The sequence below is a fragment of the Heptranchias perlo genome, chromosome 19, assembly GCF_035084215.1.
Source record: "Heptranchias perlo isolate sHepPer1 chromosome 19, sHepPer1.hap1, whole genome shotgun sequence".
In the NCBI taxonomy this organism is placed as follows: Eukaryota; Metazoa; Chordata; class Chondrichthyes; order Hexanchiformes; family Hexanchidae; genus Heptranchias; species Heptranchias perlo.
This window is the reverse complement of record NC_090343.1, coordinates 35,411,201-35,428,645: the sequence shown is the minus strand read 5'-3', so window position 1 is coordinate 35,428,645 and position 17,445 is coordinate 35,411,201. Positions and strand designations below refer to the sequence as shown.

The 17,445-nt window shown below is 38.8% G+C and overlaps 1 protein-coding gene across 2 annotated transcripts in view; it reads right to left on the bottom strand.

Moving 5' to 3' along the window:
• The window catches only part of LOC137335482 (docking protein 5-like), a 288,256-nt gene that overhangs the window by 85,339 nt on the left and 185,472 nt on the right, over nucleotides 1–17,445 (bottom strand). The gene's annotated exons all lie outside the window — the stretch shown is intronic.

Sequence of the window (17,445 nt, the reverse complement as noted above, 5' to 3'; positions counted from 1 at the left end):
GACGGGATTGAGAGCCACATATCCAAGTTTGCCGATGACACAAAGATAGGTAGCATTGTAATCAGTGTAGATGGAAGCATAACATTACAGAGAGATATTAATAGATTAAGTGAATGGGCAAAACTATGGCAAATGGATTTCAAGGTAGGCAAATGTGAGGTCATCCATTTTGGGCCAAAAAAGGATAGATCAGTGTACTTTCGAAATGTTGAAAAGCTTGAAACAGTAGAGGTCCAAAGGGATTTAGGGGTCCATATACATAGATCACTAAAATGTCATGGACAGGTACAGAAAATAATCAAAAAGGCTAATCGAATGCTGGCCTTTATATCTAGAAGACTAGAATACAAGGGGATAGAAGTTATGCTACAGAAAATAATCAAAAAGGCTAATCGAATGCTGGCCTTTATATCTAGAAGACTAGAATACAAGGGGATAGAAGTTATGCTACAGCTATACAAAGCCCTGGTAAGACCACACCTGGAGTACTGTGTTCAAGTTCTGGGCACTACACCTTAGGCCTTGGAGTGAGTGCAGCGTAGATTTATTTGAATAATAGATGGACTCCAAGGGTTAAATTACGAGGAGCGATTACACAAACTAGGGTTGTATTCCCTGAAATTTAGAAGATTAAGGGGTGATTTGATTGGAGTTTTCACGATATTAAGGGGAACTGATAGGGTAGACAGAGAGAAACTATTTCCGCTGATTGGGGAGTCCAGGACTAGAGGACATCGCCTAAAAAGTAGAGCCAGGACTTTCAGGAGTGAAGTTAGGAAACACTTCTACATGCAAAGGGTGGTAGAAGTTTGGAACTCTATCTTCCGCAAACGGCAGTTGATGCTACTTCAACTGTTAATTTTAAATCTGAGATTGATAGATTTTTGTTAACCAAAGGTATTAAGGGATATGGGGCTAAGGCGGGTATATGGAGTTAGGTCACAGATCAACAATGATCTCATTGAATGGCAGAACAGGCTCGAGGGGTTAAATGGCCAACTCCTGTACCTATGTTCCTAAGAATCTGCATAAGCGTTAATAAAGTTATTCAAGTCCGAAGGCAATGATCCGATAACCAGCTTGGCATTTTCTGCACACCTTGCTGCTAAGATAATTAAAGTAAAGCTAAATTCTATGACATAAAGTATCTAATTGCTTCCCAACTGTACTCTAGTTGACTTTGACTGAGAGAATACAGATTCATTTTTTGGGATAGGGAGTAGAGGAGGGAACTTCTTATCTTTCAGCAACTGGTGTGGTTTGCATACAGGATTGGAATGTTGGAGGAGTTTTGCCTGCACCTTTTAATCCTTTATAGTTTAGAAACTTTAAAAAAATAAGCAAGTGGGTGTAACTGTATTAATATGATCATATTGTACTAGGAATATATTCAAACTCTGAAATTGTGAAGGTGCCATTTTTATTTCCTTCACGTGTTCCTTGTTGCCGTGGGTAACTTTTATCCAGTAGGTGTGAAGACGTTTTATGTATGCCAGTTTACATGTTTTACAAAGGGGAAAATCATGTGCAAATAAGGTTGAAGGTGAAAAGAGGGAATAATTAGCAGTAATACCTATATTAGGGCATTTATAGTGCAACACCAAAGAAACAAGGTGAAGCTCCATATTTGGAAACCAAAACTAAAGTTCATTTTTGGGTTTGTGAACATATGAAGTACATTTACCTGTATTGTGTGTAAAGTGTTTTCTACTGAAATGAGTGCATGTGGCTAAAACCCTGTTGTCATAGCCATGCCTGTGGCTAGTCAACAATTTCTACTGAAGATCATTGCTGTGCACAAAGGCTTCATGGCTCAGAAATCAAAAGCTATAGCACAGAAAGGGCAAGGGAATGGGATTTTCAGAGAACTGACAGAGGCACCATGGGCAAAACAACCTCCATCTGTATTAATATATCCAACTGTGTTAATTTATAACATCTATTGAGTACCTCTCTGGGAATACAGGGGAAAGATCTCCTCTGTCAGCTATGTGTAGCAAAATTGTAAACATGCTCTTTATAAACAGGTTTACAATTTTGTTACATATACAGCACATGGGAAATCTTTTCCTTGGTTTTCTTTGGTGAATGCTTATCAGTTCTTTCCTTTTGCTATTATTATGGAAAATTATATTACTTGGTACGGGAATGAGGAAAGAGCACTTAGTGTTTATAATCAAAAAGACAAGTATTATATGAGGTATCTATCAGATTTTCTGAAATAGCCATAAACTATATTTGCTAGATCACCCACAAGTAAAGTTGATGGCTTAAATGTAATATACACTGCTCAGTAATCTGGGTAGTTTTGAAAGAGTCAAAATGTTACCTATGGTTATTCACTAGGGTGTAATATTAGGCTCTTTAATTCTTCCATAAGCTTCAACTCCCTAAAGGCTAAAAGCCTATGAAGGAAATAGATCAATTACAGGCAAACTTTTGTAAGTGATTCTAAGGGTAGACCTGTTGTTTCCAAAGTATATTTGGAAAGGAACGAACTAATGACTGTGTACATAATATATATAAAATATAGATTTTTTTTTAGCAAAGTTGACTTCAGATGTGAGATTTTTAGATTCATCTTTCTTGCTCAAAGGGAAGCGGAATGCTGTTGTGGTTTGTGTTATGAATAGCTCCCACAGCTCAAGTATTAGACAGGCTCACATAGGCTTTCAAGGCTTTCTTCGGAGACATAGATTTGCTCGGCTCATGAACCAAAGTGAGTTGGATTTTATCTTTTACTCTGTACCACGCAATTCTTACTCCATAAATAATTTATTTTATTTAATATATTCTTGAATTAATTTACTTAAAAATAAACACCGGCACTCTCTTTGATGCCACAATGACTAGAGCTTCAAAAGAATATGTCAGGCATGAAATACTCCTCCAAGTAGATACTTTTTACTCAATAAGAAATAAGATGAGTTTCTTTACTATAATTATACTACAGATATCTTTGTGCCATTTAGAGAACAATAATATCACATAAAGAAGGATGCATCCTTCTATATGCTACAGATCGGAAAAAAGATGAAAGACTAAATTGGCAGCAACACAAACTGAGTAAAACCACTGAAATATTTGAAGCATGTCCTTTGATTCCTAGTGTTATTAATTTCCCTGAGTTGAATAAAAGCTGAACTTGATATCAGAGTTTGTATTAACGACAATTAGTACAAGATGTGCAAGTAAATCATTTTAACTGCCCAATTAACTGTAAGTGGACAAAATGTATAAACTGTACATCTTTGTGGGAAACTTAATGGAAGAGATGGGTGCACGCCTCTTCAGAGATTAACAGCTTTCTATAAGTAATACTTCAATCTAAGTTTTCAGAAGTACTGGTCTAACTGAACTTCAAGAAAATTCCACTTCCAAATCTGTTTGGGCTTAACTTTATTATCTTTATACATGATGCACTTTTATGTATATTGCATATTTATATCTGGTGGCGTCAGACTTTTCATTTTCTATTTCTGAAGTTGGTGCACATTTGCTTTCATCATAATATATGAAATTTAAATGGAAGTTCACATTAGAATTAAATGTATTAAATTCGTCACATGGTGTTATTAGGAGGCGCCCTGGTTGCTGAGATTTACAATCTAAGATACAAACTGAAAATATTCTTGCGATAATAGAGATAATTAGCATTTTAATGAGAAAGATCATGAGAAACAGAGAGAATATTTTAAGATTGCAACCAAATGTCCCAATCAAGCAGTTGTTTCCCAAAATATGGGCAAATAGTTCCCAATTGCTGAAAGTCCACTCCTGGATATAGAGGAAGGAAAAAGACTTGGGCGTAGAAATCGGGCCTCGTTGCACCCATTTTAATGGGTGTAGAATGGATATAACGAGGCCCAATTTCAGGGACCAACAGTGTGCGCCCCAAGGTTGTCTGAAAAACGTCCCACCCAAAATTGGGCCGGGCCACTTTTCAGGTGTCCCTGGCAACCAGCTAAAACAGGCATCAAGCTCCTGACACATGAAAATGAGGAGCCGATTGCCTGTTTTAGGCCCCCTCAACTAAATTAGTCTGCGATTAGTGAGTGGGACAAGCTTTCGGCCTGCGCCTGCCCCTGCCCCGCCAATGAAAGGTAAGTTTATTTTTTTAAAAATGATTTTAAAAAATAAATGTTCCTGTGGAACCAGGAGAAGCAGGACCCAGATTCCAGCTCTGAAAGTAAATGTGGAGAAGAAATTCAGAACATTAAAAAAAAACAAGAACTAGCAGGCAGCACAAAGGAGGGCAGCAGAATACGGATAGTGGTGAGAAAGAGAGAGGTTGGCAATAGCTAGAGAGGTTAGATAAGAGTTGATAGAGGCTAGAGAAGGTTTGAAGAGAGAGTGAGTGAGTGAGCGAAACAGCATTTACAGGAATGCTATTATCCAGAACAATTGGCATCCTCCAGCCATCCACAAACTCTTAGCTTAACACATACTCCACTTGGCCTAGATACTCATGATCAGGTAAACTAAGCCATCAAGAGGGGGATACCACAGCACAACTAGGAATAACCAGCCTTCCATGCCAAGAAAACCTGATGCTTTGCAAATAGGAACATAAGAACAGGAGTAAGGATTCAGCCCATCAAGCCTGTTTGCCATTCAATTAGATTATGGCTGATCTGTATCTTAACTCCATCTATCCGCCTTGGTTATATAACCCTCAATACCTTTGCCTAACAAAAATCTATCAATCACAATTTTGAAAATTTCAATTGACCTAGCCTCAACAAGGTTTTTTGGGAGGGAGCTCCAGATTTCCACTTCCCTTTGTATGAAGAGGTGCTGCCTGACATCACCTCTGAATGGTCTAGGCCTAATTTTAAGGTTATGCCCTCTTGTTCTGGACTCCACCACCAGAGGCAATAGTTTACTCTATCTATCCTATCAACTCCTTTAATCATCTTAAAAACGTCAATTAAGAGAGTCAAACACAACTTCTAACAAAAAGGTGGTTTTCCAAATGGTCTGTGCCTTAACATACATGTGGCTCAAAAACAGTATAAGCATTTATCTTAGTAAAAGCATAATTAAAATCGAAATACATTACCTTACTTTCAATCTTTTAAAATTCTGAGACAGTGAAGTAGTTATTCCTCTTTCTCGTTTTGAGTGTGATTTTTGTTTACATGGGCATCTAAAGCACAAAATCTGAGACTGGCCTTATGATAACTCCCAGGCCTTCAACATGTACCAATGACTAGTACATATCCTCACAGAAAATATAGAAAAAGACCATGTGTAATAATGCCTCCTATTTATTACAGAATTACTGTACCTTATTTACAAATGTTCAAATTTATTGGGAAACAAAAGAATATGATCAACATAAACACAGAATATGGTGCACAGCTAATGATAATGTTGATGCACAGTGCACTGTTGGTATTCAGTGCACTATTAGAAGTTGCTGAGATAGAGAAAGCCATTGGTCCTACTCCTTTTCAAAGGACTCCTGGCTCCGATGAGTTTTCTATGTTTATTAAAAAAGAGAAACAGAAGTTTTCAAAAGCTTGCACCAGTTCTTCTATGGATTATGAATGAAATTAGAAATAAAATCAACCTGCTTGCAACAGTGAAAATTGCACGGATTCTCACAATTTTATTAAACTTTCTAAAACATTTTGCTTTGAGTATGATGCTAATATGACATTTGGAAAAGAGCGTGTGTATGAAGTCAGTTACTTCTGAATGTAGCTGACATCCAGTAAGTCTTGGCAACTGTCCTTGAGGGGATTTAATGACCTGAAATTGTTCAAAGAGCAGAGTCAAGTTGATCGGAATTCAGTCAAGGCAGTCAGAACCTTCACAAAGATAGCTTTGGCCCGTTTAGCATCCGTAATTAGGAAAATGATACTACAAAATAATAGCTTGGTGCATAGATTGCAATGATTTCTTATTTTTAATTTTGAGGATTTAATTTGTATCATAGCTGCAGTAAATATATGTATTATATCACTGTTAGATATTTGCTTGTTCACCTACTGTTCAATAAATTTGCTTTTTAGTTAAAGTCTGAAATAATCTCCGATGTTGTGCTAATGAACAGCTTTTCAAATATGTGGGGAAGGCCTTGTGGAGGCCCATGATTGATCCAGAAAATAAATACGTTTACAGAAAAGTTTTCTGTTCATTACCTGTGGGTTGCTATCGAAACTTTACCTAAATATCTGGCCAGCGAACATATTCCTGAGACTGTAAAGTGTCAAAACTCCCTTCTAAGAGTAATCTAAAATACAAAAGCATAGGTATCTAGAGGGCTGGAAATACTTCAAAATGCAATACTATTAAACAAGTTTCTTTCAAGAAAGTCTTAGAAGACATTTCCTCTGCTTGTAGTGAGCTAAATTTCAGTGAATAGGCAGAATGGAAACATTCCTTTTGTGCGCTGTCACACATTGTATTGGTGAAAGTTTAGGACTTGGATTCATGCTTTAATTATACACATACTTTCTGAGTCACAGATCATGCAGGGAGGCTGATCTCTTTCCCTTTAGGGACAGCCACAGAGAAGTTGTTTAAGAAATTATCAGGCTATAAAATAACTGAGCCAAGATTAAAGGAGCACTAGAAGCTTCCAATTCAACTCTCCGCTTTATTAAATGTCTATATCAGTGATCAGAATCAGGCTTAAATGCAATAAATCCCACAGCTAAATACCAATTAAGCCACTTAATATATTAATGTATATGTAAGCTTGTTTCTATTGCGCACTTATGGATAATTCCTATTAAATGTATTGTTTTACATTGCACAACCTGTTTCACTATTGTGAATGTGAGCATGCTAAGTGTACGGCTCGTATGAATGTCAAACTATAAGCTATTTACTGCCCAAAACCTATTCATGAATTTACTGCTGCAATTTTAAAGTAATAGTTTTTCATCCAAGCGTTGTGAACTTTAGGTTATCCAAAATTGTTGTAAATGAATAAATAGTTGAAGCAAGATATAATGGCACCAGGATGAGATACAGCAGTATTTCCTAGCCTAAGTACATGTTATGTTCTGTGATTGGACAAGGACCCAGGTCATTAAAAGATGCAGATTGGATGAACAGACAGAATTGTATCACTGTCCTGAGCTCAAGGGGAATCTTAAACCTCATACCACCAGAAGTCATTTTCTGCCTATACATGTAAATGTCACAGTTTATTGCCTCTGACTCATTCCAGATACGCACAGAATAACATCATTCAATCATCCATTTCACATTACATGTCCTACTCTTGCTAGGTGAATGGGTTACTACAGCAACAGCAGTTCAAGCACGTCTTCTAACAAAAAGATGGCTTTCCAAATGTTCTATGCCTTAACATACATGTGGCTTTAGACTGTTTTTCAATACAGAATAGGAATTGGTTGTGTGCTGTGAACAGAAGAGTCATCAACAATGCAGCAGAGTAAAGGTACGGCCTCACACACACGGCACACCGGCAGACGGTGGAGAGGACTGTAGGGGTGCTGAAAGCTCGCTTAAGGTGCCCAGACTGGTCGATCGGGTGGGTGGGTGGGTGGGTGTGGGCCATTACATACACCCCCGATAAAGTGGCAACGTGTGCAGGGGCATACTGCACACTGTTTCCCAGCGGGGAGGGCTCAGCCTGGACTTGGCAGGCGAGGAGCCCATGGAACCAAGTGATTTCGACATGGAGATCTTTGAGCTCGGCGGTAGTGACCCCAGAAGAAATCCACACTCACAGCCACCAGGACAGCCAGAAAGCTTCAGCCAGTGATGGCCCCCAACCCTCATAAACCATAACGCCAATCCCCCAACCACATCAAACCTGCCGAATCAATCGGCACGAGGACGTTACGCTGTGGTCTGATCCCTGTGGGACTGTGAACGTAGAACGACAGGTATGATAACGTAACAGACAACAGAACTTTTATTTCGTACAAAATTGCAATTGAATTTCAAATATCAAACAACATCTTTGAAAATTGTGCTCAAACACTTTTAGTAAATTTTTATCCAACAAATGACATCAGAAAAATGTTTATTCAACAAGCTTTTATAGAGGCATGAGAAGGTTTCCAGGGTCCGCCATTGGTTATCAGCTTCTGAGGTCCCTGATTCGTCACAGTGCTCTCTGAGGTTCATTCAAATGACATTTTCAGGAAATTTTGGAGTAAATTCGCAACGGAAAGATCAGCCGCGAAACAACGTAAGTTCTGGCGTACGCTGCCTATACCGACGTTCCAGGAAGTCTTGCACCAAGGCGTCACTTTTTTCCCTTGCTTTAGTTTATCCAATCTACATGTAATGTCTATGACAAGTGTTCTTGTTTGGGAAATACACTGACTGTCTTCTAGATTGTTACCCAATTTTATCACATGCTCCCTTGGCTGGCACACTCAAATAACTGGTTCTGGTGACCAATGACTTTAGAAAGATGCCCGGTTCGTGTTTGGTAGAACTGCTCCTTTTTAAATACCTTCACAACCAACGCTTATGGGCACCGACATTTCTTTTATGCAAATATGCAACATGATATTTCATACAACAAAAAATGCGGAAAACCATATGTTTTTTTGAAAATAGGGCCCAGTAGTCAGTGGATATGGTACTGGGCTAGCAACCCAGACCTCGTCAGTTCAAATCCCACCATGGCAAATTGTGACACTGAAAATCTAGCTCTTTGACCAAGCTTTTGATCACCTCTCCTAATGCCTCCTTCTTTGGCTTGATGTCAATTTTTTTGTCTGATTAAGTTGCTGTGAAGCACCTTGGGACGTTTTACTACTTTAAAGGTGTTCTATAAATGCAAGTTGTTGTTGTTGTTGTCGAATTTCATAAATCTGGTAATTTATGGGCTGACACCAGGGGAAAAAAAAGACCAAGAAAGCTGCTGGATAGTCAGAAAAATCGAACTGGCTCACTAATGTCCACCTGGGAAAGAAACCCGCCACTCATTCTGTCTCTGGCCTACACGTGACTCTAGTCCCACGCAATGGGGGATTTTAATTGGGAGCGGGTTTCGGGAGGGGGAGAGAGGATAGTCAGGGTGAGCATCAAACCTGCCTGCTGGCTTCAGTTTGAGGCCTGTGCTGTTTTAACTCCCGGGTCTCACTTGCGTCCTGCTGGTCAGCTGCCTGCCTGAAACGGGTAGAAAGAGCCAGGCGGGAGCCTCAGCTACCTAAAAAAAAAACAAAGCTCAGTTAAGATGGCAGCGGGTGGAAATCGAGGGGAGCGAGGTGCTAAATCTTTGCTCAGCTATATTAACTGCTGAGTATTTCCAGCGTTTTCTGTTTTTATATTAACTGCACCTCTGCCCCATTCTAGCCAGGCGGGGTTGTTTAAAATTTCCCTCCTATATGGTCGATTCCCAATGTCGTCAAAGAAACTAGGAACGGGCAATAAATGCAGTGTTGTCCACATCCTGAGAACAAATTAAAAAAAATAGGGTCTGTCGTTTTTTTTTCGTGCAAGTTTACTGATTGTAGAGTGCAGAATAAATTTTCCAGACATCTGTAATGAGCCGATCTTCTCTTTATTCGTAGTTTATATCAATATCTATGGCAGTTGAACCAGCCGAAGAATTGGAACTGCTACAGTTACATAATTACAGTATTATTGTTTAAGGATGTGTCTTCTTGTATCTGGCACACACTCTGGGAAGGCATACCTCAGCAGCAGATGCCCTGTTCAAAGGAAAGAATCTCAAAGATAATCTCTGCTTTTTTTTTTATTCATTCATGGGATGTAGGCATCACTGGCAAGACCAGCATTTATTGCCCATCCCTAATTGCCCTTAAGAAGGTGGTGGTGAGCCGCTTCTTGAACCGCTGCAGTCCGTGTGGTGAAGGTTCTCCCACAGTGCTGTTAAGTAGGGAGTTCCAGGATTTTGACCCAGCGACGATGAAGGAATGGCGATATATTTCCCAGTCAGGATGGTGTGTGACTTGGAGGGAAATGTACAGGTGGTGTTGTTCCCATGTGCCTGCTGCCTTTGTCCTTCTAGGTGGTAGAAGTCACAGATTTGGGAGGTGCCTTCGAAGAAACCTTGGCGAGTTGCTGCAGTGCATCCTGTAGATGATACACACTGCAGTCACGGTGCGCTGGTGGTGAAGGGAGTGAATGTTTAGGGTGCCAATCAAGCAGGCTGCTTTGTTCTGGATGGTGTCGAGCTTCTTGAGTGTTGTTGGAGCTGCACTCATCCAGGCAAGTGGAGAGTATTCCATCACACTCCTAACTTGTGCCTTTGTAGATGGTGGAAAGGCTTTGGGGAGTCAGGAGGTGAGCCACTCACCGCAGAATATTCAGCCTCTGACCTGCTCTTGTAGTCATAGTATTTATGTGGCTGGTCCAGTTAAGTTTCTGGTCAATGGTGACCCCCGGAATGTTGATGGTGGGGGATTCAGCGATGGTAATGCTGTTGAATGTCAAGGGGAGGTGGTTAGACTCTTTCTTGTTGGAGATGGTCATTACCTGGCACTTGTCTGGCACGAATGTTACTTGCCACTTATCAGCCCAAGCCTGGATGTTGTCCAGGTCTTGCTGCATGCAGGCACGGACTACTTCATTATCTGAGGGGTTGCGAATGAAACTGAACACTGTGCAATCATCAGCGAATATCCCCATTTCTGACCTTATGATGGAGGGAAGGTCATTGATGAAGCAGCTGAAGATGGTTGGGCCCAGGACACTGCCTTGAGGAACTTCTGCAGCAATGTCCTGGGGCTGAGATGATTGGCCTCCAACAACCACTACCACCTTCCCTTGTGCTAGGTATGACTCCAGCTATTCTATAATCCAATGCCTCTGTATGGCAAGATGAAGAGATATGTCACTGTTTCTCTTGAAATCTTCAGTCAGAATCCTTCCACAATGATGACTCTAGGGAAATTGTCTTTACATCTTGCTCCTAGTCCCTATATTTTCACTTAGTCTTGGCCACGTTTTATGAACAGTTTCTCTTAAGGCCATTTTTGTTGTTTGCATGTGATAGACCTGTCCCTGGTAAGAAATGCTTCCAACTGAAAGTTCCTCATAAAATGAGAATAATTGGACAAGATTTATTCAAACTGGACCACACTAATAGCATATCAGTAGCAGCCTTAATGATAAAAAGATCTCAAGGGTTCAAAGAGCTGGCACAGGCACGATTGGCCCCTTTTGTGCTGTACCTACTACGATAGCTCCCTCTCCTAAGACTTTTAGGAATGTTAGCCCTGAATTTCCTTACTACTTTCAGCAGTTACATTATTATTATGCTGTTATTGCATTAAAAAACTCATGTTTAGCACATTATGCATCCTTTGTGCCATTGATCCATCAAACACGAGTTTCTCGATCTTTTTGGCAGTTTTGACAATCCACCCACCCAAGCCCCGTGGGACTCATTTGCATAAGAGCACCATTCACCTGGTGGTGCAGAGGCCAAGAATTTCCTGCTTTTATACCACTACCGCACTCTAGGAAAGTTGGACCCATATAAAACATTCGCGACTGTTCCCCTGATCACCTGATTCAGGCAGAAGTGAGGAGTTTAAGAGCTTTGAAGAGACTCCCAAACTTTGTCTGCTGATTTCTGGCTTAACAGACATTTTTCAACTCATTTTTCCCCACAGTTTCACTTACTGAGATTTGCACCTAACTCCACCACCCAACCACAGTGTTACAGTCTCAACCCCCCTCAACATCTTTTGACTTCCAACTCCCTCTGCCCCCCACACATTCAGAATGACTCTGGAGAAGGTATGGCATTCCTCTCTCTATACCATCCTATCCTTATGGAGGAGGAAGAGGCACAGCAGCACATGGAAGTGCAGAGAATAGGACAGCATAGCAGAACTAAGTTGAGCTAGAACTGAAGTGGGAACAAAAATTATGAGTAATAAATACAAAACACGATGACTTGCTATTGCAATGTGGAGAATTAGTTCACTCATGTATAAATTAATGGGACACTCAATTTGCTATGCGATGACCCTCTCTGAACACAGAAATCTCCTATCTCAATTTAAGGACTACCAAAATGGACTCAATGGAAGCTATTCAGAGGAGAGTATCACAGTCACGAGTCAATTGTGCGGGTCAGGTAACAAGTTGAATACCTACGGTGCTTTACGACATCTCTGAATATTCTGTCCGTGCCACTTGTTTGTGTTTATTTATCAATAAGCTTTTCATATATGCTTTCTCCTATTTGAAGGTAAACATGACCCAATGCTCCCTTTTGTCAACTGAATGTGTACCATGTGGATTGTGCAAATGTTCGCTGCAGTCTTTCTGATAATGATATTTTCAAAGCATTTCAATTCCAATTTTCATAGAGCAACCTCTACATGATCAGTATGCTTTTTAAAAATCTTCAGAAATAGTGCAATTGAAAGGATCATGGCAAACCCTCAGTCATGTTGGATACTGTTGTTGCTATTGGACACATCATAAGATATTGCAAGTTGTTAGCATAATTGCTCAATTTTCAACAGGATAACAATGTTGGTGGATAGAGCTCACAGTTATTTGTTTCTGTTTATGAGTAGTCACTAACGGCACAAACAATCTCTCTCTACATTTCTTTTAAAATTAATATCCAGCCTGTATACTAGAAGGTTGTAAATCTGAAGCAGATTGACATCAAACTTGATGAACTGCACTGGAATAAGCAAACAGCGACGATAGAATGAAGCCTAATGTCATGCATAATTCTTCTTGGTTCTAGTTATAGTATCATAGTAGGTACAGCCCAGGAGGAAGCCATTCGGCCCATCATGCCTGTGCCGGCTCTTTGAAAGAGCTATCTAATTAGTCCCATTTCCCTACTCTTTCCCCATAGTCCTGTAAATTTTTTCCCCTTCAAGTATTTATCTAATTCCCTTTTGAAAGTTACTATTGAAGTCTTTACTCGTTGACATTCGATTAGCTTGGATATACTGGGGTTGATTTTGAACTTCTCAACTGGGCATAAAACGGGTTTTGTGGATCGGCCTCTTGTTACACAGAGCACCCGGTTGTCATTTCCATTACTACAATGGTCGATCAAACTGCAAAACCAATTTCATGCACAGATGGCAAGTAGAACATCTACCCGATGTCAATGTTGGTTGCTCTCCAATTCTCACCTTCGACTCTCACACACAAATGAGCGTACTGCCTCAGCTCAAGCCAGTCATCTATTTCATTAGACTGAATTGTCTATCGCATAGTCTTGGCTAATCAGACACAGGCAAAAACATTGCAGAAACTCTGTAGAGGGCGTATTAAAACTGAAAATCAACCTGGCTGAATCATACAGACATCTACAAAAAAGTTAGTGACTGAGTATTGTACACATTGAAGATGGTTTATACTACATCACTCATGGTTTAAATAAGCAATTTTACAGTGCATACTGAAAATATTAAAGGTTAGCAACATCATTTTACCCATATACAAGAGCTTTACAGGCTGGACCTAAAGGACGACTCATTGGTGATACACAATCTCTGACCTTCATTGTCCAACTGAGAACCATTTACAACAACGATAATGATGTAGCATCATTATGGCATTAGAGGTTGAAAAGTTCCTCAATTGAAATTAATATTCTTCTAAAGCCGAGTAAAACCAACTAACTCATAAAAGCAAAGATTAGATTAGAAAACAATGAGTTACAGAACTATTGTTTTGTTTGAAATAACTTAAACCAATCAAGAATATACAATACCTGATCAAAGAAACCCAAACAGACTCAGAATTGCTGCAAAAGAAATATGATCCACAGGATGATGGAGAGAAGCACAACAGGGAACAAATAATGAAAAGATTTCCAATTTTAAAGACTTTGGAGGACATTTCCTCCGAGTTTTGTAGCAAAATAGCAGCCACATTCTTTATGTCCTCGTTTATAACTTTACTCCGAGTAGCAAAGAGAGGCTATCACTCCCTCTATTTGTTACAAGGGATTGCTCGGACAGGATGGAAATGTCAAAACTGGCTAAGCAGTTCAAGTTCAGCTCAAGTTCAGTGTGACAAAGAATAATGTACATGAAGTATTTCTTTACACACTTCTAGTTAAACTTAATGCTTTGATCCTTACACCTATTGTAAAGATTTTGGACATTTCTCGGTTGTCATACAAAGATTGCCCCAAACATTAAAATAAAGTTAACTTTCAAAGTCTGCACAAAAGTGAAAATTTTAATTTCAAAGTAAGTTTCTTCTCTCACAAACAAATGCTCCAACAATTTCCCCAGATGAATAGATTTTTACTTTCCCTTCGGCTGCTTACCAATTTCACTGCATTTGCTTGAGGCACTTGCAACATATACATGTGTATATTCTGATTTTAGAAGAAAATCTTTTATTTTTTCTTCCATGATTCGGACTCAGGTGTTCTGTCTTACATTTGAAATTTAAAACCAAGTCTTCTTACTCTGCCTTTCTGTGAGAATATACCTGACTGTTATTAAATAACGCACCCAAAATTGATGTAAGTGCAAATTTTATCTTGTATATTAATGGTTCAATTTTAGCATTGTAATACATCCAGTCCTGTTCTCTTAAGTGTTGTGCATGTTTTAGAAAGTTCAACTATTCTGATATCCGACGGATTGTCAATGTTTTAAGATTTTCTTGTAAATGTGCAGCTCTAATATCAAATATACATTTTGCTTATGCAAGTGTTATCACAATCCATTAGAAGTGGTTGCTTTCATTTTACTATCACCATGTGCCTCAATCTGGTACTAGTTTTTCTTCATGAACAATAATGAGGGGAAAAAAAATTGCCTCTTCGCAAAAAATGCTGACGGATCAACTAAATGAGGCAGATTTTAGCATTTGTCCCCAAGATAATGAGAAAAGGGCTGTGTAGTAAGGTACTATTTTAGTGGTTTCCTGACCACTGGGAATGCATTTATCTCTGATAATTGCTGTTGCTGATAGTTTTCTGATAGTGACCACCCAAAAGGTACCAAACACTCATTAAAAAGCAATTTGAATATTAAAATTTTTCCATGCATGCAAAATATCCATGAGGAAAATACAAGTTCAGCGTACAGACATAAATCAAACATTATTGTGGATGGATTACAATCCATTTTCTTACCTGTTCACCTTATGGGGTAAATCTGCAGCAATATATTATTCAATATTTCCTATGCAGTCGGAACTTTCAAATCTATTAATAAAGTCTAGTCAAACTTTCAACTGGCCTGCTTTCTTTTTCATCCAGAGTTTACCCATCCATCGTGAATACAATAAAAGCTAAGAAATTGTAACTAAATTAAGTTGGCAGCAGCTTTTATCACAGACTTGAAGCTGCAGCACGTGTTGGGTACATTTTAATGTGCATTTAAATTGGAGCCGGTGTGATATTAGAATGACTCACATTACTTTGACTTGATTTACATACAGCATTCATAGAGCTGTAGTAGTGCTGAGAGTAGCTGCAGTTTGACGGACTGATATTTATCACTAAGTTGTAGAACAACAACCAATTCATCAATTAGACTGGCGAGAGCTTGTGAGGGGAATGACAACATTCTGCATGGAGCATAGCAACATTTTAAATGCTATATTATACTTGTGTTGAATCTCAAAAGTCACCGCCATTGAAAACACAACCTGTCTGTATAGCCAACGCTTCCTTCTTAATTCCTTGCAATTCATAGCAGGATCCGCTTTGGCACAGTGAAAGATAATATTCAGAAAATAAACCTTTCAAATGGCATGTAAGTAAATTAGAACATTTTAGTAATAAAATTGTATATTGCATGCTGATTGAAACAATAATCTCACTGATGTGTTTTGATAACATTTGGCTTATTTCAGTTTTTTACATTTTTGAGAGACTCAAGGGCATTGTCCAAGAAAACATTTTTGATCGTTTCACTGGCAAGGATGCTATCTAGCACGTTTTTATGTTTGACTTAAATTATTCTATTTGCCATAACTGCAGTTTCAATTGTCTCAATCTCCAAACGCAGAGCAGAGATGGAAAAGGAAATAATAGAATGGTTTTTTTCCCAATGTCAAGGTGCACTTTGAACATGAAAGGTCAAAAGCTGAAAGACTGTATTCCTTTTTGTGATAGTTAAATGTCGAAACAAAACTAATCCCAGAGCAACATTTAGACTTTGCATTTCAATTTTAAAAAAACGCAGTATTGCTATTGTATCAAGATAGACATGAGCTTTGAATCATGACATTATTTTGAATGGTGTGCCCTAATTGATATGAAGCCCCATAAAGAGCCAGTCTGCATCCAATAGCACACTTGCTTCTGTTTCCTTCTTCACACGGTTAGAAAGCACAAATTGCCATTGTAAAAAGGCTTTCACATATCATGACATCAATGCAGTCAGTTAGCACATGAAGAAATAGAGAATCTTCAAGTTCTGAGCATTAAAGGGCATAGAATCATACAGCATAGAAAGAGACCATTCAGCCCATTGTGCCTGTGCCGGCTCTATGAAAGAGCTATCTAATTATTCCCACTCTGCTCCTCTTCCCCATAGCCCTACAATTTTTTTCCTTTTCAAGTATTTATCCAATTCTCTTTTTAAAGCTACTGTTGAATCTGCTTCCATCACCCTTTCAGGCAGTGCATTCCAGATCACAGTAACTTGCTGCATTAAAAAAATTCTCCATCTCCCCTCTGGTTATTTTGCCATTAACATTGAATATTGCTCCTCTGTGAAGAAATGCTCAAGTCTCACATAGGGGGCTGGTGACTTATAGACTTTTGAAAAGTCTTTGGGAAGTAAGCATCCAAAGTTTATCAATAATTAATGTGGTTAACCTGGGATGAGTGCCCTCTCTGTCCATACTGATTACATTGTAAATGTAGCTGGATTTATTTCAAATTTACAGCTGCTTGAAATTGAGCTGCATAATATAAATTGATGTAGATTGGACCAAACACTACTGCCTGCAGACGCCAGCTTGAAAATCAACTCCAATCTGGCCTGACAACTCAGACAGAAAGGACAGATGATCCTGGCTTCAAATCTCAAGGCTGCCGATCTACCACTGGAGCTCATCTAGATATAAGGTTTTGAAAACTCAGCCTGTTATGAACAAAATTTTACTCATGAATTTGGCACAAACATGTAACTTTTCAAAATCAGCTCAGACAGGCTATAAGGGAGAAAAGTGTGAGAAGTGAAAATATAACCATACAGTTGGACTTGAGATATTCAGTGATGACAAAACAGAGTAAAAACTTATATTCCATCTGCCGTATGCGACAAATGACAAGATTAAACAACAAGTTTTAAAATTATACTTCAGCAATGATAGTGATACCAATTACAGTAAATGAATACATACTGAAGTGTTTCTCATTAACATAATAGCACCTCAGTTGAATTTAAAACTATAATAACAATTAGTACTATTGTTATTAGAGAGCATTAACATAAAAGAGATAATCAGTGATCTCAATATTCTGAGGTAATTATTTACAGTACTATATTAGACAATCACAACATTCACATTGAT